Source organism: Halictus rubicundus, unplaced genomic scaffold (genome assembly GCF_050948215.1).
Source record: "Halictus rubicundus isolate RS-2024b unplaced genomic scaffold, iyHalRubi1_principal scaffold0081, whole genome shotgun sequence".
Lineage (NCBI taxonomy): Eukaryota > Metazoa > Arthropoda > Insecta > Hymenoptera > Halictidae > Halictus > Halictus rubicundus.
The window spans coordinates 345,006-362,788 of NW_027488622.1; the positions used below are offsets into that span (position 1 = coordinate 345,006).

Below are 17,783 nucleotides of genomic sequence, written 5' to 3' on the forward strand. Positions count from 1 at the left end.
TGTACTCCACTACTAGACTTGTGTGGCTCGTCACCCGGACTGATTTTCCCCGTTCCCGGTGGCGGTACTTATCCCCGTGGCCGATCATCTTTACTCGCGAGAGCGGCCCGTCGCGGCGTTGGCCCTCTCGCGGTCGCGGTCCGTACTGGCGCGGCGCGCCTACGGTGTGATCGGCCACGGCGGTCTCCGCCGGCGCGCGGCCAGGGGAAGGCTCGCGTCGAGGGCAGGATCGTTACAAGGTAGAGCGATGAAATTTTTTTAAAATGAAAGCTGCAACTTTGTAGAATATGGGAAAAATAGAGAGATTGTGGTACGAACGTTTTTTAACCTCGAGAAAATTCGTTAAACGCGAACAAATTCAAGAAAATTTTAGTTTTTCCAATACCACGCGTGGAAAAAAATTTTTTTTAACATGCTATACATCATTTCCCATAGATTTTTTCATGCTGATTTCAAATCTGGTCTCAAAATTTGTCCACGACCTCAGGATTTTGCAAAAAATAGATTTTTGTGACAAAAACTAATGAAGTCATTTTTTCGTTGAAATGATTGGATGGTAATAATCTCTCTATTTTCCCATATTCTACAAAGTTTCAGCTTTAATTTAAAAAAAGTTTCATCGCTCTACCTCATTTCTATCGAAAGTTCTTTGATTTTGAATCCGATTTCGTCCAAATTGCCCACTGTGCGCCGTGGAGACTGAATGAAATAACTTCGAATCAAAAAAAAGTGTTAGGGGTGAAAGTTGTTCCATTTGGGGTCCTCTATAGCTGGTTGACGTTTGGCCGTTTAAAAACGGATGACCCTGTAGATCTCGTTCTCCTGTTCACGAATATATACCATTATAGGTGCAGATATCCAATAGGTCGTGGTCTCTCCTTGTTAGTATTTTTATCCGTAGATTTATTCGAAGGCTTTTTATTCGAAATTTTTATTTAGATAAATATTTTGTCCAACTCTGGATAGCTCATCTCTAAGGGTAGTTATAGAGGAAAATCGAAAATCCATTCTGAAAAAAATCTGATAAATTTCGGATACCAAACCACATACTTTTAATCGTTTTATTATACTCGTTGTCAGTAATTTAGAATTCATATAATGGTCATACACATTTATATAAATAATATCGTTAAAAATTGGAAAATAAAGTATTATAATAATGAAAAAAATACAAAACAAATACATAACTATGTAACGTAAAGGATTGCGGTGGTTGCGGAATGACAGGAGTCGGAATATCTGGAGACATAGGATATATTTTCCAAACACGTTAGTACAAAGGATGAGGAGATAGGTTTTGTTATAAAATAGATTCTTTCAAAAGAGTGAGAGACAAAGCTAGCAACGATTAATTTAGGAAAAGATTTTATAATACGCGATACCACCATCGGGCGTCCGGTTTATTTCAACCGTACTCTCCCTCTGGGAATACGACGACGACGCGGTTTCGCCTGTTTTCTCATGTCCGATCGGCGGCCGGCCTTCATGGCTGTCCTCTCCGAAACGTACAGAGGAACCAGGCGTCCCTACTCTCAGGCGGCCAGGAAGCTACCCTGTTCTTTCCTCTCGGCGGGCGGCCGGCCTTCATGGCCGTCCTCTCCCATGTATCCAGAGAGGCGTCCAGGTGCAACCCCTGTCCTCTCCTGGGCTGCTGGGCGTCCGATAGCATTGCTTCGTACTCTCCCGTCCTGTGGGCGGCCGTGGTCTTACTCATCCTCTCCCACAGGTGCAGCCCTGCTGCTGGGCGTCCGATAGCATTGCTTCGTACTCTCCCATCCTGTAGGCGGCCGTGGTCTTACCTCGTCCTCTCCTACAGGTGCAGCAAGAGTGCTTACTCCGCGGTAATCTACCGATATTTATATGGACTCGTTGCTATCTTTATCAATAACGCGTTACTAGGGGTCTAGAAGGTTCCAGACCCCGCGGTTCCTCTTGAACACCGGCCACGCTGCCTCGGAGCAATTCTTCTGTTACATCGGGGGGGGGGGGGGGTGACGAGGGGTCTTGACGCTTTATTGTTTCCTCGTCGCGTTACAACTACATAAATACATAAATACATAAATAAATAAATAAATCATAACATATGATTTCATATATTATGTTATATATTTATGTTATAAAATCTCATTATTATGCCCGTTCCATTTTACTTTCAGTGAGTGTAAAAAGTATTCGTACACCTCTTGTAGGCTTAAAAAACCATGTATTGCTCTATGTAATTGCACACATGTTTATAAAACGAAACATAATTGTAATTGTTATATATTTTAACTACATACTGTCATATAAATATACTTGAAAAAGTTTAACGTTAACGAGAAAAATTAAAGAGTATGAGAAGTGTCTCTAAATTGGCGCGCAAAAAGTATTCGTACAGGTACTAGAATGCACTTGAAAGGCGTCCGATTGTTTATATTATGGTTTAACGGGACCCGACAAATAATCAGACAGAGTCTTTGATGCACAGTCTAATGGCAACCTTCTGCAAAACCAGTCAATTTTTGTAACATTCGGTAAAACGGGTTGTAAAGGTAAGGAAACAAGTGAGACTGAAAGAAAAATTATTATACAACTGCATAATCAATGCAAATCATTGCGAGAAATAGCAAAAACAAAATAGGCCACATAGCACTATACAAGGAATTATAAATCGATATGGTGAACGAAAAACCAATAAAAGTAAAGCGAAATCTGGTCGACCTCGAAAACTTAGTTCACGCGATGAACGTTTTATAGTGCGTGAAATAAAAAAAAATCCTAAAATTAGTGCCCCTAAGATCGCTGCTGAGCTTGCAAACAATGCTGGAGTAAGTGTATGTGCCAGCACTATTCGTAATAATTTACGAAATAATGAATATCACGGCCGAGTTGCTCGCAAGAAGTATTTCGTAAATGCCGTAAATAGAAAGAAGAGACTTGATTTCGCGAAAAATAATATATCGAGTTTTGGCGAAGAGTCATATTTACTGCCGGAAGTAAAGGGCCTAGCCGATTAAGATGGTCAAAACTGCCCTTAGAGGTTTTTCAATGATTAATGAACCATTCGAAAGCTGACCCAGAAAAACCCCTCTGAGCAAAATTTCAACCCCCTATCTTGCCCGTGAGGGTAGTTACAGGGTAAATTAGATTTCGCGCTTTTCCGCGCATTTCCCACACTCTGATGCTTCCTAAAATTCTGAAAAAATGTGGCATATTTTGGATCCTAAGACAGATTTTTGAGAATTTTTTCAGATTTTTTTCTTGCAAACTGTGGTCGCAAAAAATGAAAAACCTCAAAAAAAAATCGGAAAAATGTACATTTCTCAAAAATATGAAAACATGCTATTTTGCTGTTTAGTGCCCCGATAAAGTATCATAACAGGCAGTGTCCTCATTTTTTTTTAGATTTTTTCTTGTGGGCACTTTTTGTCTAGACAAGAAAAACCGAATTTTTTCGCCGTTTCTGCTATTAGGAGGAAAGTTACACTTGTTGGTTTTATCGTAGGTATATATTAAGTCATTTTAAACATTATTACATTGAAACAAGTAAGTGTTTGACCTAAGAAATGTTTTAAGAGGAAAAATGGATTGTATTTTGTGCGGTATATACCAGAATGTTCGTAACGTTTACAACATCGCTGGTTGGCACAGCGGTTAGGGCGTCGGACTACGAAGCGGATATGCTGGTGTTCGAATCCCGTCGGTGGGAAAGTTTTTTTTCCATACGTCATCTTTATTTTTTCAATTTCTTATATGGTTTATTTATGTGATTTCAACAATATTTCTTTAATGTTTTAAAAATATTGAGGTAACATTTTTAACTAAAATACATACAAAAATAGTTTTGCAGTATCTATTATTTCCTCGATTCTCGAATTGTATATGTTCATCATTGCGGTCCTGTTTAACATTGTTAATATTAAAATTCATTAATCTATGTTCTAAGCCTTGCGTCTTCAGAAATTAGGGAGGAAATAAGAAGAACTCTGAATAAATAACACGCAGCAAAGTATTGGTTTTTGTCAAATTGAGAGAAAAGGGCTACATACTACCACTATTTTGAAAGTGAGGTATCAGGTACAAATAAGCCTAAGCCATTCCTGTTTATTGTAAGGTACATGAGGAAGTAATTCCCGTTTATAGTTACTTGAATGAAAGACTTGTTCTGTGGACATTTATGATACGGATCAGGAAGTTCATTATTTTCGGTGGGATGCAGGGGCAATTCATAGTATACTAGGTCAAAAGTACCAGCTTCTACACAAACAAGTAGACAACAAAACCTTTCCAAAAATTGGAAACAATTGGAACTGCAAAAAGACTCCATTTCAAACAGTATCCTCGGTAGATACTCTTGATTTTCCGGAAATGACAGAAGTAGATTTAAAAATTCTTTTCACGGAATCTTACCAATTTTCACAAGCAATTTCATATCAGGCAGAAATCGTGGACGAACACAATAATATAAATATTAATTTATTGCCTAATGCAAGAAAATAATATCATTAAATTCGAAGTAAAATCGGAGTGATATAAACAAAAGGTCAAACACTTACTTGTTTTAATGTAATAATGTTTAAAATGACTTAATATATACCTACGATAAAACCAACAAGTGTAACTTTCCTCCTAATAGCAGAAACGGCGAAAAAATTCGGTTTTTCTTGTCTAGACAAGAAGTGCCCACAAGAAAAAATCTAAAAAAAAATAAGGACACTGCCTGTTATGATACTTTATCGGGGCACTAAACAGCAAAATAGCATGTTTTCATATTTTTGAGAAATGTACATTTTTCCGATTTTTTTGAGGTTTTTCATTTTTTGCGACCACAGTTTGCAAGAAAAAAATATGCCACATTTTTTCAGAATTTTAGGAAGCATCAGAGTGTGGAAAATGCGTGGAAAAGCGCGAAATCTAATTTACCCTGTAACTACCCTCACGGGCAAGATAGAGGGTTGAAATTTTGCTCAGAGGGGTTTTTCTTGGTCAGCTTTCGAATGGTTCATTAATCATTGAAAAACCTCTAAGGGCAGTTTTGACCATCTTAATCGGCTAGGCCCTTTGTTACGTGTACGAATACTTTTTGTGTGCTAATTTTGAGAGACTTCAGACCGTTTGATTAACGAACTTTTCGTTAGTTTATTCATGTCACATTTTGTAGTTGAAACATATAATAATCGTAATTGTGTTTTTGTTTTATAAAAGAATGTACAATTACATAAAGAAATATATGGTTTTCTAAAACTATAAGAGGTGGACGAATATTTTTTACACTCACTGTATATCGAAGGATAAAATAAGGTAAATAAATATAAAAACAGTGGTTCCGATTTTTTCAGATTTTTACGGGGTTGGAAGAATTACCCAATACAAGCTAGACATAGTAATACAAATATACACTTACCTTTCCTTCATTATTTGTTTTACACTGCATCTTCTACTGGAAAGACGAAGCCTGCTTGTTGGACACTCCCTCGCATATCGTATCGACGCGGACGATACACAATCTTGGTCACTTTCTCTCACAATTTTTGTCATATTTGAATAATAAGAAATAAATGTCGCGTTTTGAACAATTACAGCACTGAACGCGTCTCTCTTCGTCAGTAAACAACATCTTTCAGTTTTTTTCTTTCGTGCTGCGGCCAGCAGTCGCGGGAAATTCGAAAGACTGTAACAGACCTGGCTGCGCCAGGCCTGTTCCTAGCTGTACGCGCCCCGAACTCGAACCGCCCCGAACACGACCGACGGATACCGAGATCCGTCGGTACCCGCGAACGCACCCCCGCGACCCCCGCACCGCGGAACCGATCTTGGCGGGAACCGGAACCCGCCATGATGCGACACCGTCGCACCGGATGCGTGACGACAACGGAAAAGCCGGCCGCGATCCGTACCGCACCGCACCCCCTCGCCTGGCAAGACGAGAGAGACGAGCCGGAAAACGGTCTCTTCGGTTTTCCGCCGTCATAGCGACCAGTCGTGTTACCGAGCCGTATTCTTCAGCCGCCGATACCGACCGCACGGATATGCCCGAACTCGCGCTGTTCCGACGTCGAGAAACCGCCCGCCGATTCTCGCAGAGTATTATTTTACCCGCGGATCTTGTAACCGCGAGTGTGACGAATTACTCGCGACCCGCGAACCCCGATCTACGCCGCTGCGTACGGGACCACCTGGAGAGCCGCCCCGAACGCCGAGCGATCGAGGACCGGAACCAGGGTAAGTACCTTTCTTTCCCGTTAAACCCGACGTCCCCGCCTCCACCCTACACCCTCGGAGAGCGAACCACCCGCGACCGGCGTAACGCCGGCCGTCCAGGGGCACGGGCTCTCCGTCCGCCGAAGTTGCCCTGGTCCGGAAACGCCGCTGCGTACGGCCAAGACCACGCCGTGACCCGACACGCGCCCGAGACCTGAGTCGCGACCGCCGACCCCCGAACCGCGAAGCCGGGGGAGTGATGAACGTGTAGCCGAGCCGCGTCATTAACCAACCGCGCCCGACCGTCCGTGTCCCGCCGTAACCATCGCGTTATCCCGCCGCGAACCCTGGCACGGCGAGCCAAATCCGGCCGCGAGGAACCAGTTGTATCGAGATCCGCCGGGAAACGGACTCGTTACAAGACGAAGGGGGGTTCGAGCTTTCGTGACCAACCGACGTATTGATGACATTCGAAAAACCTTGAAAACGACTACTATTGGAACATTTCTTTATATTACCATATTCCTAACATTCTCTTCTATCTCTAAGCCTAACGGAGCTATTTCGGAGTTTTTTGGTTTTCTTTATTAATAATAAAGAAGTTAAATTTTTCAGCGCTCACGCGGGCTTTGATATGTGCCTGCGGCCGCCGAGGAGTGTGCCATACATTGTCGGCTATATCGGTGTGAGAACAGAAGACCACCACTAATCCAATTACAAAACTTCTTTATTTTTCGAAATTTTTTTATGAAACTTTTACCAACATATTCGTGGCATTTTTCTGATATCAAATATGATATAATTCCGATGATATTTACTTGTGTAACAAGCGATAAAAGTTTCAAACACAGAGAAGGACAGCGTATCTGAAGGAAAGAACCGCGGAGAGACACGGCCGCCGGCACAGATCAAAGCCCGCGTGAGCGCAGGCGAAAACTCCTTTATTATTGAAACTTTCACCAATATATTTGTGGCATTATAAATGATATCAAATGCGATATAATTGGGATCACATTTACACTAATTTTTAATGTAATTGTAATGGGAAGTAACTTTCATCGTCCGGTTTATTTTAACCGTACTCTCTCCCTGGGGATACGACGACGACTCGGTTTCGCCGGTTTTCTCATGTCCATTCGGCGGCCGGCCTTCATGGCCGTCCTCTCCGAAACGTACAGAGGAACCAGGCGTCCCTACTCTCAGGCGGCCAGGAAGCTACCCCTCTTGGTATCGCGATTCGTTTCGTAAATAATTCGTTGCTAACTTTATCAATAACACGTTACTAGCAGTCTAGAAGATTCCAGACCCCGCGGTCCCCTCGAACCGCCGGCCTCGGTGCCTCGGGGCGCAATTCTTCTATTACATCAGGGGGGGGGTGTCGAAGGATCAGGACGCTTTCGTCGCGTTACACAATTCTTTTATCTGTGCTCATTCCAAGTGTGACTTCGAAAGTGGAAATAACGTAAGTACAGTAAAGTCTATCGCGAATAGATGTGAAAAAAAACGTTTGTAAGTGCAACTATTTGAAAGCAGTGCAATAAAATGGAGTTTCTTCTTTATTTATTACGCGAATAGACTTGATTCATTGGACACGTGGTGAAGTGTTATAGCATAGTGATATATACAATTTAGAAGTGTGCGAGAATGTTTTGTTCGACATCGTATCAGATTCGCGAACAAAGATTGTGAGTGACTGCCGGTGTGCAATAATTCGACAGAGTCGGGTACTGAATCGTTTGGACGTGTCGGAAATCCATGGGGTCGAGACGAATTAGTGATGAATTTTGCTCCTCAGTGATTCATCTCGATCCTACGGATTTCCGACCCGTCCCAACGATTGGGTAACCGATTCTTTCGAATTATTGCACACCTGCAATGACTTACAATCTTTGTTCGAGAATCCGATACGATCCCGAAAAAACCGTTCTCGCACACTTCTAAATTCCGCACAAAGCTATAACACGCGTCCAACAAATGAAATCAATTATTATTTTATTTGTATATTATTTTCCTTCTGGTTGCTATAAAACGTTTTTTTTACATATATTCATTTTACCCCTTCTATAATTCAATTTGAACCTGATATTTTAGTAATTCTTTTTTCTTTTCCAGCTTTATGGAACCCAACAGAAATAAATTAGAAAAAATGAGGTTGGACCAGGAGCCATCCACCTCCCCGGGGGGGAGCATAGCTCTCCCCGTGATAGGCCGACACCCCCCGGGTTAGTTTCCCGATGTGGGGGGGTGTAGGTCCGTCCCTCCCAGATTGGGGAGGGGGATCCGTGGGGGGTATTGGGTGAGGAAGGGTCGGGGCGTGCCGGATCGCGCCTCCGACGGCCCTTCCTTCCGGTGGCGGCGTCTTCTTGCCTCGGCCGGGGCTGGTTCCTTCGGGACACCGGCCCCGAGCGGGGCACGAAGACTCCGGGAGCTGTGGGTGGACCGAGCTGGGGCTCGGGAAACCCAATCCGAAGGCTCCAGGGATGGGGACACCGGGCGGGTCCCTCCGCCCGGGGTCTTATAGCGTAGGCAGTGGGGGAGGTTAACCCCTCCCCCGGGGCATGATGATAGCTGGGAGGTGTCCTGTTGAGTACTCGCGTGATCCAGGCACCTCCCGTGTAGCTTAGGTGGGCGTGAGGTTTTAGTGGGTAGTCCCCGGGGGTTCGTCCTCCGGGGAGAATCCCACATAACCCCGGCTTCCCCCAGGGAGTCGGGGTATGTATAAAACATTTCCTCACGAAAAAAAAAAAAAAGGGATCAGAGGGACGTGGGCCAGAGATAGATACGAAACGCGGTAGCGTGTAGTTGATATAGAATAGTAATCGAGTAATTGGTAATTACAGAGTGCGGTTTTCGAATAGAGTTGTAGAATTGTTTATTCTAGATGAAATAAGAGTAAGATTTAGATTTAATGTAACGAGGTAGCTGCAGTGAATAGTGTCGAGCTGCTCGCGCGCTCGGTACATCCTAGGCTGCGTGCTCCTTGGTTGCAAGATAGTGCAGGGCAACAATTTAAATAGCTAAAAGGCTGAATAACAGTTCATAAAGCCAGGAGTAGATAGACTAGATTGAAAGGAATAAAATAAAATCAGTTTGGGATATACTTACCGGAAAAATTCTAGTAGCATAGACGATAGAGTGAGAACGGACAGGGCTGGTGGGACTCCGACGACCGGAATACCAGGAGGAACCGCCCTCCGAAAGGGACAGCTGGGAATCGGGTCCTGAAACAAAAAAGAAACGGAGTTAGGCAATTTTCCGCTACGTTTCAAATAAGAAGACGGGAAATAGAGAAAAAGGAAACCGGGATTACGTGCCACTCAACGGGGAAAACCTAACCTGATAAAAATAGAACGAGGAAACGGGGAAAAAGAAGGGTCGGTTGTTCCTAAGGGCGAGTGAGGCGAGTAAACAGGAAATAAACTGTTAGAACTAATAAAATAGGATAGCTATATAGTGGATCGGCGGAAAAAACACCGCCGAAACCGGAATTTGTAGTAGCTGGAGCAATTCGCGCGACCCACGAGCGCCCGAAAGGGTTAAAATCGTGAAGGGAGGGACCGCTGCGAAGCATAGAATAACCCCAACGTTAAAAAAGAAGGGTAAAACCTAAGGGAACGCTAAAAATCGAGTTTTAAGAAAATCTAGTAAGAGAAACCAACCGGATAATAACAAAAATTGACAGGGAGGCTTCAAGGAACCACAGAAGCACCCTCCAAAAATTTAGAGCCCCGGAAACGGAAAAAATACCTAAAAAGTCGTTTTTCTAGGACTTACAGACGATTGGGACAAAATCGGTCGATAACCTCGTTGACGTATATAATATATATAATATATTAATATTATATCGTCAACTCGGTTATCGACCGGTCCCAGGGGATTGGCCTTTAGCCTCCCCTGGTGTTTTATCTATGTTTCGCGAAATTTCGCAAAAGGGACCGTTTTCGAAGAAACGGGATAGGGCGCTAAATTAAGGGTATCGAGCGACCTTCCAAGGGAGGGAGTAGACACAGCGAGGATCCTGTACGGGGGGAAGCGCCCAACGGGGAAAGATAAAAAAATTAAGATTTAGCGATAAGAAAAGGTTGGAAACGGACTAAGAACACCGAGAGTGTGACAACCGTTTGTTAAAAATCGCCAAAAAGGCAGAACGCAGGGGGGCCGCACGCGATATAGGGCGCAACGTAAAGCCCAGCGACCGGGGCGTATTAAATAGCTTAACTATAGAGTGTAAGAAAGAAGATAGCGGCGAGAAAAATCGGAAATTCGAAATTATAGACTAAGAAACTAGAAAAAATATAGTTAAAGAGCGACGAACAAACAATATAATTTAGGTTAGGAGTTAGATATTTACAATAGTGATAAGGTACATGTGATAAATTTACAATCTATTTTTAAATTCTGAGATCAGTCGTGCGAGAACATAGAAAAAATATCCGGAAAAAAATCACGGAATTTTTGTAGGACGTAAGAAGGTGTTAGTAAAGCAACACACGCGTTAGATTTATAAGTGAAAAAAGAAAACAGAATAGGATAAATTAGAGATTTAGTTTTTGGATAAATACTTAGTATATAATACAAGGCGTTAGAAAAAATTCGAAATTCAAAGAAATTAGCATTAGAAGCGGAAATATAATAAAATAATTAGTGTGTAAGCGTCGTAGCGAATAGTAGAACTAGACATAAAACATTTAATATTTTATTATCTACGCGATAGCGAATTTAGTTTTAAGAGAAATTTGGAACCTAATTTAGGAAGTTTAAGTAATAAAAGTGGGGAAAATAAGAAAAGGAGAAAGAGAGAAATAAAGTTATACCGGACCGCGTCGCGTGAAACGCGCGATAGGTACCGAATAGCGAGAGCAAGGTCGCGCGTGTTGGCATAATACCAACAGACGGGTGCGAGAGAGTCGAAGCTATACGTCGCGCCGTCTCATCGGAATGCGAACATAGACGCGCGAAGATGCAGTTCGCTGCAAAATAAGTGGGCTCGCTAAATAGAAAAACGGATAAGAGTAAGCGAAAAATAGTAGGAGAGAGAGAGAGAAAGAGAGTGGCGAAGAGAGAATAAGGATAAGAATAGTAATATAAGCAGATTATTAAGAAATACCAGCGGGTATACGCACTAGTTAAATAAGAGCAGGCCAAGAATAAACATAGAATAAAATTATAAGGATAAATTAGCGATTAGATATAATAATTAAGAAGCATACGATAGAAATAAGATTATAATGTAAATAGACAAGAGAAATATAAAGGAAATTCATTTACTAAAAAAAAAAAAAAAAGAGGGACGTGGGCCAGGCTTGAGGACGGGATAGGTATCAGGGGGACTCCGGCCAGGCTTGAGAACTGGACAGGGATCAGAGGGACGTTGGCCAGGCTTGAGGACGGGATGGGGATCAGAGGGACTCCGGCCAGGATTGAGGACGGGATAGGGATCATGGGGACTCCGGACAGGCATGAGGACGGTATAAGGATCAGGGGGACTCCGGCCAGGATTGAGGACGGGATAGGGATCATGGGGACTCCGGACAGGCATGAGGACGGGATAGGGATCAGGGGGACTCCGGCCAGGCTTGAGGACGGGATAGGGATGAGGGGGACGTGGGCCGGGCTTGAGGACGGGATAGGGATCAGGGGGACTCTGGTCAGGCTTGTGGACGGGATAGTGATCAGGGGGGCGTGGGCCGGGCTTGACGACAGGATAGGGATCAGGGGGGCTCCGGCCAGGCATGATGAAGGTATAAGGATCAGGGGTACTCCGGCCAGGATTGAGGACGGTATAGAGATCAGGGGGAGTACGGCCAGGCTTGAGGACTGGATAGGGATCAGGGGGACTCCGGACAGGCATGAGGACGGTATAAGGATCAGGGGGACTCCGGCCAGGATTGAGGACGGGATAGGGATCATGGGGACTCCGGACAGGCATGAGGACGGGATAGGGATCAGGGGGACTCCGGCCAGGCTTGAGGACGGGATAGGGATGAGGGGGACGTGGGCCGGGCTTGAGGACGGGATAGGGATCAGGGGGACTCTGGTCAGGCTTGTGGACGGGATAGTGATCAGGGGGGCGTGGGCCGGGCTTGACGACAGGATAGGGATCAGGGGGGCTCCGGCCAGGCATGATGAAGGTATAAGGATCAGGGGTACTCCGGCCAGGATTGAGGACGGTATAGAGATCAGGGGGAGTACGGCCAGGCTTGAGGACTGGATAGGGATCAGGGGGACTCCGGCCAGGATTGAGGATGGGACAGGGATCAGGGGGACGTGGGCCGGTCTTGACGACGGGATAGGGATCAGGGCAACTCCGGCCAGGCATGAAGACGGGATAGGGATCGGCGGGACTCCGGCCAGGCATGAGGAAGGGAAAGGGATCAGGGGGACTCCGGCCAGGCATGAGAACTGGACAGGGATCAGAGGGACGTGGGCCAGGCTTGAGGACGGGATGGGGATCAGAGGGACTCCGGCCAGGATTGAGGACGGGATAGGGATCATGGGGACTCCGGACAGGCATGAGGACGGGATAGGGATCAGGGGGACTCCGGCCAGGCTTGAGGACGAGATAGGGATGAGGGGGACGTGGACCGGGCTTGAGGACGGGATAGGGATCAGGGGGACTCTGGTCAGGCTTGTGGACGGGATAGTGATCAGGGGGGCGTGGGCCGGGCTTGACGACAGGATAGGGATCAGGGGGGCTCCGGCCAGGCATGATGACGGTATAAGGATCAGGGGTACTCCGGCCAGGATTGAGGACGGTATAGAGATCAGGGGGAGTACGGCCAGGCTTGAGGACTGGATAGGGATCAGGGGGACTCCGGCCAGGATTGAGGATGGGACAGGGATCAGGGGGACGTGGCCCGGTCTTGACGACAGGATAGGGATCAGGGCAACTCCGGCCAGGCATGAAGACGGGATAGGGATCGGCGGGACTCCGGCCAGGCATGAGGACGGGAAAGGGATCAGGGGGACTCCGGCCAGGCATGAAGACGGGATAGGGATCAGTGGGATTCCTGCCAGGCTTGAGGACGGGATAGGTATCAGGGGGCGCCGGCCAATGGATGCGAGGCGGTCAGAAGCTGCATCCTATGCATAAGGGCGGGTCTACCCGCAGCAAAAGCCGAGCATGTAGCGGGCGCGGTAAACTGCCCGCAATACAAGAAATATATACCGGATCTAAACAAGGGAAAATAAACATTTATAATGGATATACTGCAAATAAATCTCAACCATTGCAGATTAGCGCACTACCTACTAACTCAGACAGCTATAGAATCGAAAGTAAATTTAGTATTAATAGCAGAACCACTGTATAATCCGGGTGACTGGATTTTATCTAAGAAGGGAACTGCAGCAATATGGATATGGGATCTAAAAGGAGGAAAAAGACAAAAAGATGGAGATAGAGAGGAAGACGACTTCGTGTTAATTAGAATAGGCGACACTTCGTACGTGAGTATTTATATATCACGCAATATGTCATCAGATTACTACTCTTACAGAATCAGCATCCTAAAGGATGTACTACAAGAAGAATCCAAGAAAGGAAGGAGGATAGTAATAGGAGGGGACTTCAATGCAAAGTCTCCGGCATGGGGCTCGAAAGAACAGAACGCAAAGGGAAGAATCCTCCTAGACAACCTTATGGAACTAGGAATCCATCCAATAATTCCAGACGGGGGACACACGTTCGAGAGGGGGAAATCCACCTCAAACCTCGATTTTATTGCGATTTCAAACAGCCTAGCGAGGCAAAAGGATGCGAGGACAAGGGTTTTGGATACCGAATCAGCTTCGGATCATAAATACCTACTTACTAAAATTCCGGAGACCGGGGAAAAAAGAACAATTAATAATGTATCTGTTTCTAGGTGGAAAGTGACGCAGAGAGGACTATCAAAAATCATAAGAGTCATGAACGATGCTCTTAGAGGGGAAAAAATTAATGAGGAAGAAATATTTGATGCGGAAGACGAAAAGACGTTCTTAGACCTAATTCCAGGCTGGTGCGAGAAGGCCTTAGCGAAAATGGACAATGAGCAAAAACAGAGCAAGAAGAATAACCCCTGGTGGAGCGAGGAGATCAACGAACAAAGAAGGAAGGTTCAACAACTAAGAAGGAAAAGGCAAAAGGAAAGGAGTAGAAATAACGAAGATATAGCGGAAATCCTGGGCTTTTTGTACAAAAAGGCAAAAAGAGAACTACAAAAGAAAATAAGAAAGGAAAAGGACAGAACTTGGAAAGAACTCTGCGAAACAGTTGAAAAAGACCCCTGGGGGAAACCCTATAAGACGATCATGAAAAGAATAAGGCCCAATGCCCCACCAGCCGCAACCTCAGCATTAATGGCTAGATCGGTCCTGAAGGAACTATTCCCAGAAGCAGAGGCAGAAGAGGGGGAGTGGGGAAAGGAGGCAGAAGATGCGGAAGGTGGACCGGATGACGGAAGCTCATCAGCAATGGAGGCAATACCAAGAATAAAGGAGGAAGAGATCTTAAAGGCAGCCAAAAAATTAAAAATTAATAAAGCCCCAGGACTAGACGGTATACCACCGGCAATCATAAAGAAGCTAGCGGAAAACAGACCGGACAGATTCGCGGCACTGTTCAACGGTATTATAACAAGAGGAGAATTACCTGGAAATTGGAAAAAAGCAAGAGCAATTTTCCTCCGAAAAGAAGGTAAAGATCCAACGTTACCGGCAGCCTACAGACCAATATGCATAATAGATGCGATATCAAAAATGTTGGAATATGCTATAAGGGATAGATTCGAAAAGGAACTGGGCGAAAAAATGTTCGACGAAAACCAGTTCGGTTTTATTAAAGGTAAGTCTACGGTCCATGCCATGGTGAGGGTGAGCAAAGAAGCAATAACATCGTCAGAGAAACAGAGATTCGGTACGATGATCGCTCTCGATGTTAGAAATGCTTTCAACTCACTAAAATGGGACGCAATTATGAAAGAAATGAAGTTTAGAGAAACTGCGCAGTATCTTATAAAACTGACAAGGAATTATTTTAAGAATCGAGAAGTTTGCTATGCAGCAACGGACGAAATTATATGGACAAAAATGAATATGGGAGTCCCCCAGGGCTCAGTATTAGGACCGTTCCTATGGAACTTGGTTTATGACGGGCTCCTCAGGAAACCAGTGCCTCCAATGACGAGGCTAACGGCCTTCGCGGACGATATCATAATTACGACGCAAGCGGCAACGCAGAGAAGACTCAAGATTAGGGCTAAAGAAACTATTGATGAAACACAGAAGTGGATGAAAGACACGGGACTGGTCTTAGCGGAACATAAGACAGAAGTGATCATGATGAATAAAAAGAAAATAGATGACGGATTCCAGATAGAGATAGGTGGAACTAAGATCACCCCAGGCGAGCACCTAAAGTATCTAGGAGTCATCTTTGATGATAAAAAATCTTTTAGAAAACACTTCGAAACGGTGACAAATAAAGCAATCAGAACACTGGCAGCATTAAGCTGTATTATGACAAACGGGTGCAGAACCAGAATGACGATTAGGAAGCTATATTATACAACTATAGAATCTATTGTGTTATACGGAGCTCCGGTATGGGCGGAGGCGGCCAGCATAGGAGCAAACCACTCCCTACTGAAGAAAACACAAAAGATAGGATTAGCCAGAGTGACAGCCGCTTACAAAACGGTCCCCGCGGAAACGCTGTGCGTGCTGGCCTCAGTCCCACCATGGCATCTAAAAATTGAAGAAAGAAAACAGTCATTCGAACTAGAAAAAGAGATACTCCTTAAAGAAACCCTGAGAAGAATACAAGTGGCAATGAGAGGGGGGGGGGTAAATATAGGAGAAATCCACCCCTGCATAGAAGGCATCACGCTGGAAAGGATGGAAAACGAGGAAGAGGAACTAGAGGACATAGGAAGAAGAATAAAAATAGGACTCAGAAGAAGGGTGAAGGAAATGACGGAAGCCAAATGGCAGGAAGAATGGGAGAGAGATTGTGTAGGGAGATGGACTTTCAAACTCATCCCTAACTTGTCCGTGTGGAACAGGAGGAAGCATGGTGAACTGAACTTTCATATGACGCAAGTATTAACGGGACATGGGGTTTTTAACTTTTTTAGAAAAAGGATCGGCAAGACAACGAACGAGAAGTGCTGGTGCCAGCAAGAGGAAACCGATACAGCCGAGCACACGGTCATTGATTGCCATATGTGGAGGGAGGAAAGACAAACGCTGAGCAGGGGCCTGAAACTGATGGACGAGGCCATGACTATGGAAAGGATAATGAAGACCATTACAGAGAACGAAGACAAATGGAGGGAATTTGCCAACTTCTGCGGACAGGTGATGAGGAAAAAAGAAAAAGAGGAAAGAAGAAGAGAACAAGAAAAGGGGGATAATCCTGTCGGCAGGGGAACTACCGAGGATCTAGAATCAGGTGATCCAGACAGGATGCAACACCTTTAGATATAGCACAAGCTAAGTTAACTAATTGAATAATACAATGTACATAGTAATGTAAGAACCAGGTAGTGATATAAAATACTTGCAGCGGCGCTGGAGCGGGCAGGGACGAGGAGAGGAGGGGCGACAAAGGAGAAATGAGACTGGAACGTCACACGGAACGGAGTATGCGGCCGGGACGCTCGGGAAATCCCTCTACCAACCCCCTCGGATGCCTGTGGAAAAGCTTAAAGAGCGGGACCAGGCTAGGAGAAGGGAACATAGAGGGAAGGTAAACTGAGCCAAGACGGTAGCTGCGCCGCGACGGGTGGCAGTCAGGAACCCAAATGCAAGAAAACAAGAAGGATGGGAAGGAGAGAGGAAAGAGGAAGCAGGGTGTTTGTAAGATTGTAAGATGAAAACATAAAGAAGGATGAGATTGCATAGTGTACGGAAAGAGGAACAAGGAACGAGCACAGACCTACAGAGCCCCCGCGCTCCTCCACTCTGCCTCTCTACCTCCCCCTCTCCCTCGCCTGAACCAGACAGCTGCTGCATCCGCAATCTGAAACAAATTAAAAAGTAAGTCAAACATAAGACAAACAAAGTAGAGAAGAAGCCTGGAATAGCCGGGTATAAGAAGGAAAGGGTAGATAAGAATAGTATCAGTTAACAAAAAAAAACCTAGCAGAAATGAGAAAAATAGTAAGCAAGATAGTAGAGATAACCGGAGGGATAAATGTAAATACAAAGTGGAACAAAGTAAGGAGAGTGAATGAGATATAATAGCTTAGTCGAATATACAGCAACATCGATAAAAGGAAATTATCCGATCAATTAAAATAAGGAGAAATTTAAACTAGTAGGCTTAAAAACAATATTCGAATAACAGACTACATTTTTAATGAAACAAAATGAACACTCCCTTACTAGGGTGAAGCTAGTGTATAAAGAAATTATTAAATAAATACGGAATCCAAGTGAAGAGCAAACAGAAGGCGGTAACTAGAAAATAGACAGTACCGACAGGGAATAACGAAAACCAAAAGAGTTTACTGTAAATGCAAAGTGGAACAAAGTAAGGAGAGTGAACGGGATGTAATCTGTAGCTGAAGATACTGAGTAATATTCGAAAAAGGTAACGAGTAGAAGAAAGTAAAAGC

At 44.6% G+C, this 17,783-nt stretch overlaps 1 long non-coding RNA gene across 1 annotated transcript in view; it reads left to right on the forward strand.

Annotated features, from left to right (window-relative positions):
* Positions 1–8,712: 8,712 nt before the first annotated feature.
* Positions 8,713–17,783, forward strand: part of LOC143363635 (uncharacterized) — a 62,377-nt gene continuing 53,306 nt past the window's right edge. Inside the window, exon 1 of the long non-coding RNA XR_013083857.1 lies at positions 8,713–8,842. This is a non-coding gene — a long non-coding RNA (uncharacterized LOC143363635). The remainder of the gene's footprint in view (positions 8,843–17,783) is intronic.